This window comes from Vigna umbellata, chromosome 6 (genome assembly GCF_029865625.1).
Source record: "Vigna umbellata cultivar VRB3 chromosome 6, Vumbellata_1.0, whole genome shotgun sequence".
NCBI classification, from domain to species: domain Eukaryota; kingdom Viridiplantae; phylum Streptophyta; class Magnoliopsida; order Fabales; family Fabaceae; genus Vigna; species Vigna umbellata.
Genome location: NC_142170.1, coordinates 30,857,564 through 30,874,265, shown reverse-complemented (window position 1 = coordinate 30,874,265; position 16,702 = coordinate 30,857,564).

Here is a 16,702-nt window from a genome sequence, read left to right as displayed (position 1 = left end):
GCAGTAACGAACAATGATAGCCCAGTCAAATTTCTTTAAAAAAATCTTAAAATTATTTATCATAATTCAATTGTTGTCACTTCATTTCTAGCTTTGATCAGACGTGTTAAATTTCTTAAAAATTTTAAAAGATCTGGTGAAGATTACGGAGGATCTTCGCTATAAATCCAAGATGTGCTTTGATGAGTGTGAATAGAAAATTAAAAAGTTGGGTTCAGATTTTATCATATTTTATCCTAAAATTAGCGAGTAATATGCATACTATATGTATATGTTTAGCACTATGTTATAGGTAATTAAAGTTTGATACTCTTTTTATGTATTGTTTTTTTAATATCTAGAGTGAATAATTCAACTAGACATATTAATTAGGAGAATTACTAAGAGTTCAGAGTCAATGCATGGCCAATAAGCCTAGCTTATGGCTTATAATTGATGTTTATGAGCTTAATCCATGAGTTATGGACTTGGATTAAGGATATGCTTCTAAGAAAGAGTTTCAATAAAATATTTCTAGTTAAAATTTAAGAAGTAAGTTTGTTTGAATATATTCTAAATATTTTGTACAGTATTATTAAGATAAGGTCGAAAGCCTTATAACCCAGGCCCAAAACGCACGGCCTATGAGAGATAAAAATATCTCATGTGAAAGCTACTGTCTCGAGGCAGTCTTTGACAACAAAGAAAGAGAAAGTAAAAGGCGCCTTCTGGAAGCTTGAGAGAAGGAGCATGAAGGGGAACTTTATTTATACAGTTCATGGGAAAAGCGGAAAATAGAAAAACCTAACTAAATAAACCGATTATTTAGTCCCAATAGCCTCCCCTCAAGCTGGATGGTGTATGCTCACTAATCCAAGCTTGGGAACAATGGATCGGAACCGAACATGATGAGGAAACTTCGTAAAGATGTCAGCTAACTGTTCATTAGAACGAACTGGAAGGAGACGTAGAAGATTAACCTGTATCTTCTCTCGAACAACATGGCAGTCGAGTTCTATGTGTTTTGTCCTTTCGTGAAAGTTCTGGTTATGAGCTATGTGTCTTGCTGACTTGCTGTCGCAGTAGAGAGCAGGAGTTCCAACTTCTTGAACTTGAAGAAGATAGTGAATCCACTGTATTTCGCATACAGTGGCTACAATAGCACGATATTCTGCTTTGGTAGAAGATTTGGAAACAATGCTTTGCTTCTTGGATTTCCATGAGATGAGTGATGAACCAAGGAAAAGACAAAAACCTGTAGTAGACCTTTTAGTATTGGGACATGTTGCCCAATCTGAGTCACTAAAGGCTTTTAAGTGCATTGGAGAATCGGCTGCAAAGAATAATCCCTCCGAAGGCTTAGATTTTATGTACCTAGGAACATGTTTTATAGCCCGATAATGATAGTTAGTGGGAGATTGCATAAATTGACTTAATAAATTAATAGAAAAACTCAAATCAGGTTTAGTGTTGGTAAGATAAAGCAACTTCCCTATCAGTCTTCGATAGGAGCTAGGATCGTCCAACTAGCTTTCCATTTTGTATGGTTTGCATCCTAACATTCCTATTTCCTCAAGGATGTCTAGAGCATATTTCCTCTTACACAAATGATTTCCTTTCTTAGATCTGGCCACCTCCAAGCCTAGGAAGTATTTAAGTTTCCCCAGATTCTTTATTTGTAATTTGTTATGCAAAAGACCCTTTATGTGATTGATTTCTGTCATGGAATTTCCTGCCAATATAATGTCATCTACATAGACAAGAAAGGCTGTGAAATCTGTAGGTGTCCTTTTGATAAAAAGTGAGTGGTCAGATTTTGATTGAATATAGTTGACAGAAGTGAGAAAGCTAGATAATTTTTCAAACCAACTGGCCTGTTTTAAACCATATAGATACTTACTAAGTCTACAAACCTGACCCTTTTTATGGATGTTAAGACTAGGTGGTGGCTCCATGTAAACTTCTTCATTTAGATCTCCATGTAGGAAGGCATTATCCACATCAAGTTGATGTAGAAACCATTTATTTGAGGCTGAAAGAGCAATGAGTAATCTAACAGTAGTTAGCTTGGCAACAGGGGAAAAGGTGTCCAAATAGTCTATCCCTTCTTGTTGGGTATAGCCTTTTGCTACTAAGCGAGCCTTATATCTTTCTATAGTGCCATCAGCCTTGTATTTAGTCTTGTATACCCATCTACAACCAATGGGGGGTTTTTCCTGGAGGTAGTTGTGTTAAAAACCAGGTATTATTTTCCTGTAACGCTTTGATCTCTCTTTGCATAGCCTCTGCCCACTCACTCATGTTTTTGGCTTCATTGTAAGAGTGAGGTTCAGTATTTGCAATGATGGCCATAATGTACTTCAAGTGGTTTTCTGACAAAGAATTACAAGACAATAGATCAAAAATGGGATAAGGGGTTTTGAGGTTGTTTTTCATAGATAAGAATTGATTCACCTGATGTACATAGTCACTTAGATACCCTGGAGCCCTTCTAACTCTGTTAGATCTCCTGCAATTATGGCTTTCTTCACTATCAGCAGCATTGTCATTGCTATCCCTGTCAGTGGTGGCCTACTGTGTCTGCCCTTGATTATTGGCTTCAATTTCAACAAGTCTCTCATGATCAACAGTTATAGCCGTCTAGGAGATCATTGAGAAAAGTAGTTTTGTCTGCTTCTTGGTCATTGACTTCTTTGTTGTTTTGTTGGTCTTTACAAGGAAAAATGTCTTCATAAAAGACAACATTTCTACTTATGAACAATTCTCTAGTGTTGATGTCAAGAACAATGTAGCCCTTGACACCACTCTTGTAACCAAGGAAAATTCCTTTTCTAGCTCTTGGATCAATCTTATTTCTACTATTTTCAAAAGTGGAAGCAAAGCATAGGCACCCAAAAGTTTTTAAATTCAAATAAGTGGGAGGAATATTATAAACAAGGTCATGGGGAGTTCTATTATTAAGAATGGGGAAAGGTAACCTGTTTATTAGGTAGATTGCGTGACTGAAAGCATAGGACCAATAGGCATTGGGCACATTAGATTGAAACAGAAGGTTGCGGGTCACATTAAGGATGTGTTGATATTTGCTCTCTACAACAAAATTATGTTCGGGAGTTTCAACACAACTTGTTTGGTGGTTGATGCCATATAAATCATACAAGTTTACACAATTGAATTCAGGTCCATTATCTGACTTAATAGGTCTCTAGCTTGCCCTTTATTGTTCATTAAAAATACCCAGGTATGTCTGATATAGTCATCAACTATAGTAAGAAAATATTTATGGCCATGAATAGAAGAAATTGAGAGGGGACCCCATATATCACAGTGAAGCATTTCAAAACATTCAGTGGATAAAGAAACACTTATAGGAAAAGGCAATTTTTGTTGTTTAGCATAGTGGCAAGTATCACAAACAACATCAGGACTCATTTGCACATAAGGGAAATTTTCACATATCTCTTTTATAGTCTTGTGTACAGGATGGCCTAACCTATAGTCCCACAAATTCACATCAACATGTTTATAAGAAAAAATAGAATTTGAGACAAAATCTTGGTCTGAATTTGGAAAAGCTTGTAGGTAATAGAGGCCTTTGTAAGGATTAGCACACCCAATCATCTTCAATGTAGAATTCTCACTTATTTGACAAACCTCAGAAGAAAAAGTTAGACTGTAAATTAAGTCTTTTATAAGACTTTGGACATAAATTAGATTAAAAGAAAAATCAGGAATATATAAGCCATTAAAACTAACAAAATGTTTAGAGAATTGGACAGTACCTGCATGTTCAGTAGTGATAACATAATTATTTGGAAGTCTAACATAAATGGGCTTAATTTTATAAAAGGTGACAAAGTTCCTTTTCTCATGGGTCACATGATCAGTAGCTCCAATGTCAATAATCGAAGAAAATGTACCTTGTTTATCTTCTGTGTTATTTCTCTGCATCTGGTTGACCTTATGAGTAGGTTCATCAACTTTTTCTTTCATTCTGAGAAGCTTTTGCATCTGTTCTGGGGTTAAAGAGTTGAAGGCAACATTGGTGCTGCCTTGGTGAGTGGAATGAACACTCTCTGGGCCAAAACTGCTCTGGCAGACATTGACTGAATTCCAATCACCCTTTTTGTCTTGATTATTGTCAATTTTCTTGTACCAAGGTGGGTAACCGTGCTTGGAATAGCATTCATCCACAGTATGACTAATTTTGTTGTAGTAGGAGCACTGTTTTCCATAGTTAGGATTCCTTCCTCTTCCTCTTCCTTGACCACGTGATCTAGCACCACGTCCTTGGTTTTTCCAGGTCTGGTCAAGTCTATAATTGTTATTTTTGTCAGCAATTTTGGTTTCAGCAGATTGGTGCTGGTTGACAGTGCCAATATCTTGTGTTTCTTGTCTCTCTTGCTGCATGATGATGGAGAAAACACGATTGATGTTGGGAAGGGGATCCATTAAGAGGATTTGAGTTCTTACAGTGTTATAGGTATCATTCAACCCCTTTAAAAAACATATAACATGTTCTATTTCTCTATATTTCAGAGAAATCTTTGAGAGCTCACAATTGCAAGAGATGTCACACGTACAACTAGGTATGGGTCTAAGGGATTCTAATTCTTCCCAGAGGATCTTTAAACCTATAAAAAATTGACTAACACTCCTTTCTCCATGTTTGATTGAATGAATGTCTTGAAGTAAATTAGAAATTTTAAAGTAGTCACCTTCAGAGAATCTTTCTTTCAATTCATCCCATAATTCTTTGGCCTCTTTAACATATATCACACTTTCGACAATCTGTGGAGAAAATGTTTTTATAATCTAGGAAAGAACCATCATGTTGCATCTTTCCCATGCATCGAATAAAACTTCACTTCTTTGCGGTTTCTTGATTGACCCATCAATGAACTTGATCTTATTTTTGGAAAGAAGAGCTCTTTTCATGCTTATGCTCCAAGTAGAGTAATTAGTGTCACTTAGGATTTGAGAGATGAGGGTGAAACCTGGATTCTCCCCAAGATGTAGATAGAAAGGACTGGCCGGATTGGTGGATTGATTCATGTGATCCATTGTAGCAAGAAGCAAGAAAAGTCCAAGAAACACACCAAGAAACAGTCAGTAATGAATTCTGGGCAGCGGAAACAGAGGGGTTCAAGAAATGCGTTGTGCTCTTGCTACCATATTAAGATAAGGTCGAAAGCCTTATAACCCAGGCCCAAAACGCAAGGCCTATGAGAGATAAAAATATCTCATGTGAAATCTACTGCCTCGAGGCAGTCTTTGGCAACAAAGAAAGAGAAAGTAAAAGGCGTCTTCTGGAAGCTTGAGAGAAGGAGCACGAAGCTCACTTGTTGTGCACATTCATGGCTTCAAGAAGAAAGAAGAGAAGCAAATCAAAGCAAGGTCTTCAGTAAAGGTAAGAGACAAAACTCAAGCTTTATTATTCTGTTATGAAGTATTGTTCTATGTTACATTCTGAAATGAAATAGGGGAACTCTATTTATAGAGTTCATAGGAAAAGGGGAAAATAGAAAAACCTAACTAAATAAACCAATTATTTAGTCCCAATGACCACATGGTCATGTTTACATGATGGACTCTACAGTCATTTTATGATAGGCCCAACGATCAAATTATTATGAAATTATGACTAACATTAATTTAGAGTAAACTATGATTATTAATAATTTTATAGTTATTGGGTTGTCGTTAATTTAAAGCTCACTCTAAAAATTATAAATACAAGTTTGAAGTAAAAAGATAGGTGATTATTTTGAGATTATCACTAACATTAATTAGTTTAGAGTAAAATATGATTATTAATAATTGGAACGTTATTGGGTTGTCGTTGATCCAAAGCTCACTCTAGAAACTATAAATACAAGTTTGAAGTAAAAAGATAGGTGATTGCATTTAATACATATTAATTGCTATAACAGTCAGCGATCACTCACTTTGATATCGAAGTACCTTTCAACATGATTGAGCGGATATCCAAGACGAACAGTGACGAAGATTGAGATTTGGATAATAAAACATACATTATCCCGTAAAAAAAATAACCTAATCTTATAAGCGAAACATATTTGAAAATAAGTATAACTCTTCCACATTTGAAAATACATTAATCATTATATTTATTATTTATTGATAAATTATATATTACATGTTAGCAAAATCTTAATATTACTATATTTATAAAGTCTCCAATGTTTTTTTTATAAAATTACATTTTGTGTGATTATTATGTTTAAGTAATTATAATATTTTATAAATCCCAATTACATTAAATTAAATTAATAAAGTTTATAAAGCATATATATATATATATATATATATATATATATATATATATATATATATATATATATATGTAACATCCCAATAAATAGTAATTACCATTAATCAGAACTAATCACATTTACAGAAATTACAGTGCAGTCTTAATATTTACAACAGCTGCTCAAAATTTAAAACTGAACGTACTACAATTTACAGCGTTCAGAATCTACCAAAAATAAAACGAGTCCCTGGACAAACGTTCTGCAAAACTATACACCTAACTTCCCAAAATACTATACAGAAAGATTAACAACTGCCACAGGACGAGCGCTCTACTGCTCAGATTTAACCTCAACTTCTACCAAGTTGGCATCCTCCAAATTTTCTTCTTCCAGCATTGTTTCCAGAGGTGCCTCACCATCTGCTCACATCCACAACGGATGATCATTGCATTGACAATACGGACATACAGAAACAGTAGACAACACAAGGAAAACGCAAGGGTAAGCTTAGGTAATTTAATTTATACAATCAACATATTTTAACATAGTAAATCAATCATACATTTCATACAACATTAGATATATTTCTCGCATACAATAGCTTATCCAAATTCTCATAATTAAAGACTGTCCGGACTGTATGAAGCCATGTATCTACAGGCGTTCTTGCACCCGGGTGGTGTGGTAACTGGAAACATCCATCAGCTGCCACCCGAGGTTAACCCTATCAGTCCAAAGTACTCAATAGGACTAGGGCCTCCTGCCATTCCCACGCATGACCTACTCCCCTCTACATGAGGATGAGCACTCACGGAATATCAGGATGAACAGCCATCAGCAGCTTTACCATGGTCATACTACACTACTTCTCATATTCACATCATGGAGACGTTCCTCCTTGGAACGCTCATTCACTATCCAATCCCATAAAAATTCATTCAAATTCCATTCGCACATATTAAACAATTCTCTTATTCACATTTTCATTCTATGTTCCACTCTCTTAATTTAAACCAAGTTTGTCATTTAATAGATTCAGATGATTGTATTACAGTACACTGCTATCACGTTTCTGAACAAAAGAAACGCACCATTATTCATTCACAGACGTTGAGACAATTGACTAATTTAATTGAAATTGAGTCTAAAAGATCCAAGTAATACTTAGGAAAATTCTAAGTATAAAGACTTAAGATTAAATGAAAAGGACCATCACAGTTTAAATGATTTCAAAGAAATAATCAGAGCATTAGTAAATTCGGAAACGAACACTGTCAGTCAAAGACCGAACGTTAACTCATAAATTGAACGAACGCTGTGAGTTTCGCTCACGAGCAATGATAAGGACGAGCGTTCAGTAGAAACTGAACCCTCCTTAGGACGAACGCTAGGTCAATGACCGAGCACCAAATAGAACGAACGCTCATATGAACGGATGTTCGGTATCAGACCGAACGCTAACTAGGACGAACGCTCAATCTAAGACCGAGAGTTCCTTTGGACGAACGCCCAGTCTAATACTAAGCGCTGCTTAAGACGAACGCTGGTAAACAAAACCGAGCGTCCTAACTATACTTCAATTTATTTAAAATCGTGGTACAAGCTAAGCTAAGCCGAACGCTCACACCTAACTCTTGACACCAATAACGCTCGTTCTTAATCATAGTCCTTTCCAAATGAAAGAATCCTTATTCTAAGGGAAATTGCAGAGAAACCGAACGGTATAAGACCGTTCGATAACGAGCGTACATGATCAATCAGAGAAGATCAAAATTTCCAGATTTTTCAAACACGATAATTTCACAGATTTCATATGATTTGAACTTTAATAATTTCACCTTCACCATAAATCTCATACATTACAGAATTCATATTAGAATCTCATCAATACAGTATTTTCCAGTTTCTCAGTTCAAACATCCCATCATTTACATACAGTTCAAAACAATATCATTCCACACCATACATAATTTCAATCACATTCCAGAATATACAACTCATTCTCTGCATACAGCTCAACCAATAACATCATCAACATATAATTCCCAAGTTTATCAGTCATATACAATCAGTACAATAGACTCGTGCTTGCATATTCCAAAATTCATAGATTTCATACAATTCAAACATTCAGTACACTTCATTGCTGTCATAAACATCAAACAAGTGTTAAATTAAATTACTCAAGCTTCCCTTACCTGGTCTAGCAGTGCACTTCCAATTGCTTAAGGTTTTCTCTCGATCAATAACAGCTTTCTACCCAATGAATCACTCCACGACTTTCACTAAATCTAAGATACCAAAAAGGACATCAGATTCAAACCTATAACCCATGCATGCAACCAGGATTTGGTTCGCATGAACTAAAACAGACCAAATGCAGGGACGAGAACTTACCAGATCAGTTCTCAGTTCTGTTCGGATCAAAACGATGCTCACTGTGCAGGGAATGTTTCTACGGTATCTGAAATGGAATCGGAGTGGATGACGGTGAGTTATCTTAGAGAGAAGACGAAGGAGTTTTAGAGAGAAGTCAGAGATGAAGAAAAGCTAGAGTTTCGTAAGGAAGAAGGTGATTGCATGCAGAGAATGGGAAGAGTTTTCCTGAAAATTCACTTCCTTCCTTCACAGAAACTAACTCCCATTCTCCACACACCACTTGTCTTCCACTAACGTTCTCAGAGTGCTCTAACCGTGACACATGGCAGGCGCATGCAGAGTGGAAGTGAGTGGAATTTTGACGTGGCAAGATGCATTAAAATGTGATCAGATGATAGATTAGTGTATTAATTAATCAGGTCCTCACATTCCCCCTAACTACAAAAAATTTTCGTCCTCGAAAATTCTAAGGCTTACCAGGGAATAGGTGAGGGTACAATTCCTTCACTGCCTCTTCAACCTCCCATGTTGAGTCACCGGTTTTTGCATTCCACACCACTTTCACGAGACGAACATCTTTTCCTTTGTAAAGTCTGGTGCGGCTATCTTCCACACATACAGGTTGCATCTCCAGTGTCCTGTCTGGGCGAATTTGGATGTCTTCCAACTCCAGTACGTGTGATGGATCAGCTATATACTTCCGGAGTTGAGAAACATGAAAGACTGGATGAAGGTTGGACAGTTGAGGTGGTAAAGCCAATTCATACGCCACTGCTCCAATCTTCTTTAAAATTTGATAAGGTCCAACGTACTTAGGTGATAGCTTCTTTGGACGAAGAACCCTTCCCACACCAGTGATTGGATTCAACCTTAGAAAAACGTGATCTCCAGCAGCAAACTCTAAGGGTCTTCTTCTCTTATCAGCATAAGATTTCTGCCTGCTTTGAGACGTCTTCAATCGCTCCTGGATCAGTTTCACTTTCTCTGTTGTTTGCTGGATTAATTCGGGTCCGGCTAGAGCAGTCTCGCCTTCTTGGAACCAACACAATGGAGTTCTACACTTTCTTCCATAAAGAGCTTCAAACGGTGCCATTCCTATGCTTGCTTGATAACTGTTATTGTATGTGAATTCAACAAGCGGCAGAACTTCATCCCATACTCCCATATGATCTATAACACACGTCCTCAACAAGTCTTCAAGAGTTTGGATGGTTCGCTCAGATTGGCCATCCGTCTGAGGGTGATAAGCAGAAGTCATTTGCAGTTTGCTTCCCAGTTCTCCTTGCAACGACTGCCAAAAACGAGATGTGAATCTCGTGTCTCTATCTGAAATAATGCTTGAAGGAACTCCATGCAGTCTAACAATCTCCTTAACGTACAGTTTGGCCAAGTTTGTCATAGACATCCTTAAATTAACAGCCAGGAAGTGAGCACTCTTAGTCAATCTATCCACAATCACCCAAATTGAATCATGGTTTCGGACTGTACGTGGCAGATGAGTCACGAAATCCATAGAGATGCTGTCCCACTTCCATTCTGGAATTTCCAATGGCTGCAGTAATCCTCCTGGTCTTTGATGTTCAGCTTTGGCTCTTTGACAAGTTAAACAAGAAGACACAAAACGTGCAATGTCACTCTTCATTCCAGGCCACCAAAATGATGAACGAAGGTCTTGATACATCTTAGTCATGCCAGGATGCATGCTAAGACGGCTGTGATGTGCTTCCTCCAATATGATTCTCTTCAGCTCGCCATCATTAGGGACACACGTTCTTCCCCGGTAACGCAACATGCCGTCTGTTCCTGCATTGAAATCCTTATCTTTACTCAAACCGAGCGCGCCTAATATCTTCACCAGCTCTTCATCCTCACGTTGCTTCTTCCAGATTCGGTCAAATACATCACTGGAAATTCTAAGGTTACAGCATCTAATAACATTCGCTCCTAAGTCGAACTGTAACCTTAAATCCCTAAAGCTCTCCACCAAGTTCAGCTCCTTCACCATCATTACCGAGACCCTTACTGCCTTCCTACTTAAGGCATCAGCCACCACATTTGCTTTTCCAGGATGATACAACAGTTCAAATTCATAATCCTTCAAGAATTCAAGCCACCTCCTTTGCCTCATATTCAATTCCTTTTGATCAAAGAGGTACTTGAGACTCTTGTGATCACTAAACACTTGAAACGTTGCACCATACAGATAATGCCTCCAGATCTTTAATGCAAACACGACTGCTGCTAGCTCCAAGTCGTGTGTGGGGTAATTCTTCTCATGGATTTTCAGCTGCCTGGAAGCATAAGCCACTGCCCTCCTTTCCTGCATCAGTACACAGCCCAAACCTTGATATGATGCATCACAATACACTTCAAAAGGTTTGGCTGTATCTGGAATGACCAACACAGGAGCGCTTGTTATTTATTCTTCAATTCCTGAAAGCTCTCCTCACATTTATCTGTCCAAGCAAACGGCTGGTCCTTCCTGGTGAGGTAAGTCAGAGGGGCTACTATCTTAGAAAATCCTTCAATAAACCGCCTGTAGTAGCCCGCGAGTCCCACAAAGCTCCTAACCTCCGTGACAGAACGTGGACTCTCCCAATCCAGCACTGCCTTCACCTTGGCTGGATCTACTGCAATACCACCAGCAGAAACAACGTGCCCCAAAAATTGGATCTCCTTCATCCAAAATTCACACTTTGAACGTTTGGCATACAACTCTTTCTCCCTCAACACGCTCAAGACGATCCTCAAATGTTCTTCATGTTCGTCAAAGCTCTTGGAGTAAATGAGGATGTCATCAATAAATACCACCACAAATTTATCAAGGTACGGTCTGAAAATTCTGTTCATGTAATCCATGAAGATTGCAGGTGCGTTTGTCACTCCAAAGGGCATCACCACATACTCATAATGACCATATCTAGACCGGAATGCAGTCTTCTGAATATCCTCCTCTTTCACTCTAATTTGATGATAGCCCGAACGTAAGTCAATCTTAGAAAACACACACGCACCATGCAACTGATCTAGAAGATCGTCTATCCTTGGCAGTGGATACTTGTTCTTGATGGTCAGCTTATTGAGTTGCCTATAATCAATGCATAGCCGTGAGCTGCCATCCTTCTTCTTAACCAACAACACAGGTGCTCCCCATGGTGAAGCACTTGGACGGATGAATCTCTTATCCATCAATTCTTCAATCTGTTTCTTGAGTTCGGCTAACTCAGCTGGTGCCATTCTATATGGCTGAACCGAGATGGGTGCAGCAGTGGTTACCAAATCAATTGTGAATTCTACCTCACGGATGGGAGGTAGACCAGGTACTTCATCCGGAAAAATATCTGGAAATTCCTCTACTACTGTTCGTTCTCCACTGTTATCAACATTGGATGAACGCTCCATCTCACTGCTTTCATACGTCATGATAAGAAAACAGCTTGCCCCCTCCATGATATCCTCCTTAAACTGCCCAAGAGTGATTGACAGTTCTTCCTCTTCTTCATCTGGAAAGACTAACTCCTTCTTCCCACAGTCAATGAGGATCCGATTGGTAGCCAACCAATCCATCCCCAAAATTACTTCTAAATCTTGCAGGGGTAAGAAAATGAGATTGACCTTATATCTACGCCCCTCAACTTCTATAGGACATCTTACACAAACTGTAGACGTCTTGATCCCACCAGCCGCTGGGGTTGACACCACCAGATCAAACTGTAATTCACTCTCCACTATTCCTAGTTTCTCAACACACGCCTTCGAGATGAAGGAATGAGTTGCCCCCGAGTCATACAGTACACAGCAAGGCTTTCCATACAACATGCAAGTGCTGGTGATGAGTGTACCTGAACGAGCAGCCTCAGCACCAGTGATTGCGTACACCCTTCCTGTGGCTTGCGCACGTCCACCTCTCCTTTGTTGGTTTCTCCCAGCATTCGGCGGCCTCATTGCCGCACGTCCTCCCATATTGCACTCGTTCTCCAAGTGGCCATTCTGTCTGCAACGAGTACAATATTTTCCTCCTGGCAACTGTGGACAAGCCCACCGATAGTGTGGTCCTCCACACTGATAACAGGTTAAGCTTCTCGGCTGTCCAGATTGGCCAACAGTGACCAAAGCTTGTGATCCGCCAGAGGATTGAGTGGGACGAGTATATGGGGACCCTCTCACATTTGATGTACCTCTGGACAAAACCGGACCCCTACTCACTTGTTGTTTCTTATGTTTTTCGGCCTCAGCAATGTTCTTCTCAAGGACCTTTGCCCTTTCAACCATAGCAGGGAAAGATCTAATACTCAGGCAGGATATTAATACTTTCATATCACTCCTCAACCCGTTCTCAAACTTCCTGCATTGCCATTCTTCACTGGTAGCCATGGTATTGAAACGGACAAGATGTTTGAATTTGTTGGTGTATTCTGAGACGGACATACTGCCTTGCACCAATTGAAGGAACTCCACCTCCTTAGCAAAACGCACACTGTCTGGGAAATATTCTTCATAGAATTTAGTTCTGAAAACCTCCCAAGAAATTGGACTTTGGGCTTCGGTCAACAACATCTTCACACTTGACCACCAATGGCTAGCTTCTCCTGTCAACAAATATTCTGTGAATGCCAAACGGTTTTCATTTGGACATCGTTTGGCATCATAGATCCGCTCCATATCTTTAAGCCACTGATCCGCTTCATCCGGAAGTCCTTTTCCATTGAACTTTGCAGGGTGGTGCTGCAAGAAGCTTTCCAAACTCCATTCGGCATGAGGTGCAGCATTAGAAGAAGAGGCTCCTGGTGTGCCTCTAGTAGAGGTCAGCAGGTCCATCAACTGCCTCTGAGTTGCTTCAGAGCTGATACGTGAGGCCTCCAAACTATTCAGTGCTTCCTGGTTTTGCCTCATTAAGGAAGCGTTCTGTTCTATCAAAGTGGTGTTCTGCTGTTGAAGCCTGTCAATGACCGTCTCCAACATTCTGGTACTGTTAGAATTGTCAGCCTCGTTTGGCTGAGGTGGGGGAGGAAGTCTAGGCGCCATTCGTTTTCTGGATCAGAGAAAACGTAAGTTAGTTATGTTCAAGAGTTAAAAATAATAACTCATCAACACACAATAAGCACACAACGAAAGTATAGTGTACTCATAACCCTACATGTCCTTAAAAGAACAAAACTGCTCTGATACCAATAAATGTAACATCCCAATAAATAGTAATTACCATTAATCAGAACTAATCACATTTACAGAAATTACAGTGCAGTCTTAATATTTACAACAGCTGCTCAAAATTTAAAACTGAACGTACTACAATTTACAGCGTTCAGAATCTACCAAAAATAAAACGAGTCCCTGGACAAACGTTCTGCAAAACTATACACCTAACTTCCCAAAATACTATACAGAAAGATTAACAACTGCCACAGGACGAGCGCTCTACTGCTCAGATTTAACCTCAACTTCTACCAAGTTGGCATCCTCCAAATTTTCTTCTTCCAGCATTGTTTCCAGAGGTGCCTCACCATCTGCTCACATCCACAACGGATGATCATTGCATTGACAATACGGACATACAGAAACAGTAGACAACACAAGGAAAACGCAAGGGTAAGCTTAGGTAATTTAATTTATACAATCAACATATTTTAACATAGTAAATCAATCATACATTTCATACAACATTAGATATATTTCTCGCATACAATAGCTTATCCAAATTCTCATAATTAAAGACTGTCCGGACTGTATGAAGCCATGTATCTACAGGCGTTCTTGCACCCGGGTGGTGTGGTAACTGGAAACATCCATCAGCTGCCACCCGAGGTTAACCCTATCAGTCCAAAGTACTCAATAGGACTAGGGCCTCCTGCCATTCCCACGCATGACCTACTCCCCTCTACATGAGGATGAGCACTCACGGAATATCAGGATGAACAGCCATCAGCAGCTTTACCATGGTCATACTACACTACTTCTCATATTCACATCATGGAGACGTTCCTCCTTGGAACGCTCATTCACTATCCAATCCCATAAAAATTCATTCAAATTCCATTCGCACATATTAAACAATTCTCTTATTCACATTTTCATTCTATGTTCCACTCTCTTAATTTAAACCAAGTTTGTCATTTAATAGATTCAGATGATTGTATTACAGTACACTGCTATCACGTTTCTGAACAAAAGAAACGCACCATTATTCATTCACAGACGTTGAGACAATTGACTAATTTAATTGAAATTGAGTCTAAAAGATCCAAGTAATACTTAGGAAAATTCTAAGTATAAAGACTTAAGATTAAATGAAAAGGACCATCACAGTTTAAATGATTTCAAAGAAATAATCAGAGCATTAGTAAATTCGGAAACGAACACTGTCAGTCAAAGACCGAACGTTAACTCATAAATTGAACGAACGCTGTGAGTTTCGCTCACGAGCAATGATAAGGACGAGCGTTCAGTAGAAACTGAACCCTCCTTAGGACGAACGCTAGGTCAATGACCGAGCACCAAATAGAACGAACGCTCATATGAACGGACGTTCGGTATCAGACCGAACGCTAACTAGGACGAACGCTCAATCTAAGACCGAGAGTTCCTTTGGACGAACGCCCAGTCTAATACTAAGCGCTGCTTAAGACGAACGCTGGTAAACAAAACCGAGCGTCCTAACTATACTTCAATTTATTTAAAATCGTGGTACAAGCTAAGCTAAGCCGAACGCTCACACCTAACTCTTGACACCAATAACGCTCGTTCTTAATCAGAGTCCTTTCCAAATGAAAGAATCCTTATTCTAAGGGAAATTGCAGAGAAACCGAACGGTATAAGACCGTTCGATAACGAGCGTACATGATCAATCAGAGAAGATCAAAATTTCCAGATTTTTCAAACACGATAATTTCACAGATTTCATATGATTTGAACTTTAATAATTTCACCTTCACCATAAATCTCATACATTACAGAATTCATATTAGAATCTCATCAATACAGTATTTTCCAGTTTCTCAGTTCAAACATCCCATCATTTACATACAGTTCAAAACAATATCATTCCACACCATACATAATTTCAATCACATTCCAGAATATACAACTCATTCTCTGCATACAGCTCAACCAATAACATCATCAACATATAATTCCCAAGTTTATCAGTCATATACAATCAGTACAATAGACTCGTGCTTGCATATTCCAAAATTCATAGATTTCATACAATTCAAACATTCAGTACACTTCATTGCTGTCATAAACATCAAACAAGTGTTAAATTAAATTACTCAAGCTTCCCTTACCTGGTCTAGCAGTGCACTTCCAATTGCTTAAGGTTTTCTCTCGATCAATAACAGCTTTCTACCCAATGAATCACTCCACGACTTTCACTAAATCTAAGATACCAAAAAGGACATCAGATTCAAACCTATAACCCATGCATGCAACCAGGATTTGGTTCGCATGAACTAAAACAGACCAAATGCAGGGACGAGAACTTACCAGATCAGTTCTCAGTTCTGTTCGGATCAAAACGATGCTCACTGTGCAGGGAATGTTTCTACGGTATCTGAAATGGAATCGGAGTGGATGACGGTGAGTTATCTTAGAGAGAAGACGAAGGAGTTTTAGAGAGAAGTCAGAGATGAAGAAAAGCTAGAGTTTCGTAAGGAAGAAGGTGATTGCATGCAGAGAATGGGAAGAGTTTTCCTGAAAATTCACTTCCTTCCTTCACAGAAACTAACTCCCATTCTCCACACACCACTTGTCTTCCACTAACGTTCTCAGAGTGCTCTAACCGTGACACATGGCAGGCGCATGCAGAGTGGAAGTGAGTGGAATTTTGACGTGGCAAGATGCATTAAAATGTGATCAGATGATAGATTAGTGTATTAATTAATCAGGTCCTCACAATATATATATATATAAAAGATTAGTCCAAATTCTTGTGCTAAAACAATTGAAATGATTCAAAACAAAAAGAAATAAGGTACAAAGAAAAAACTTCAAAACGATGGAAACGAAGAGAACCAAGATATAAAAACAAAAACTAAAAAAATGATTGAAACATTAATACCTTTATC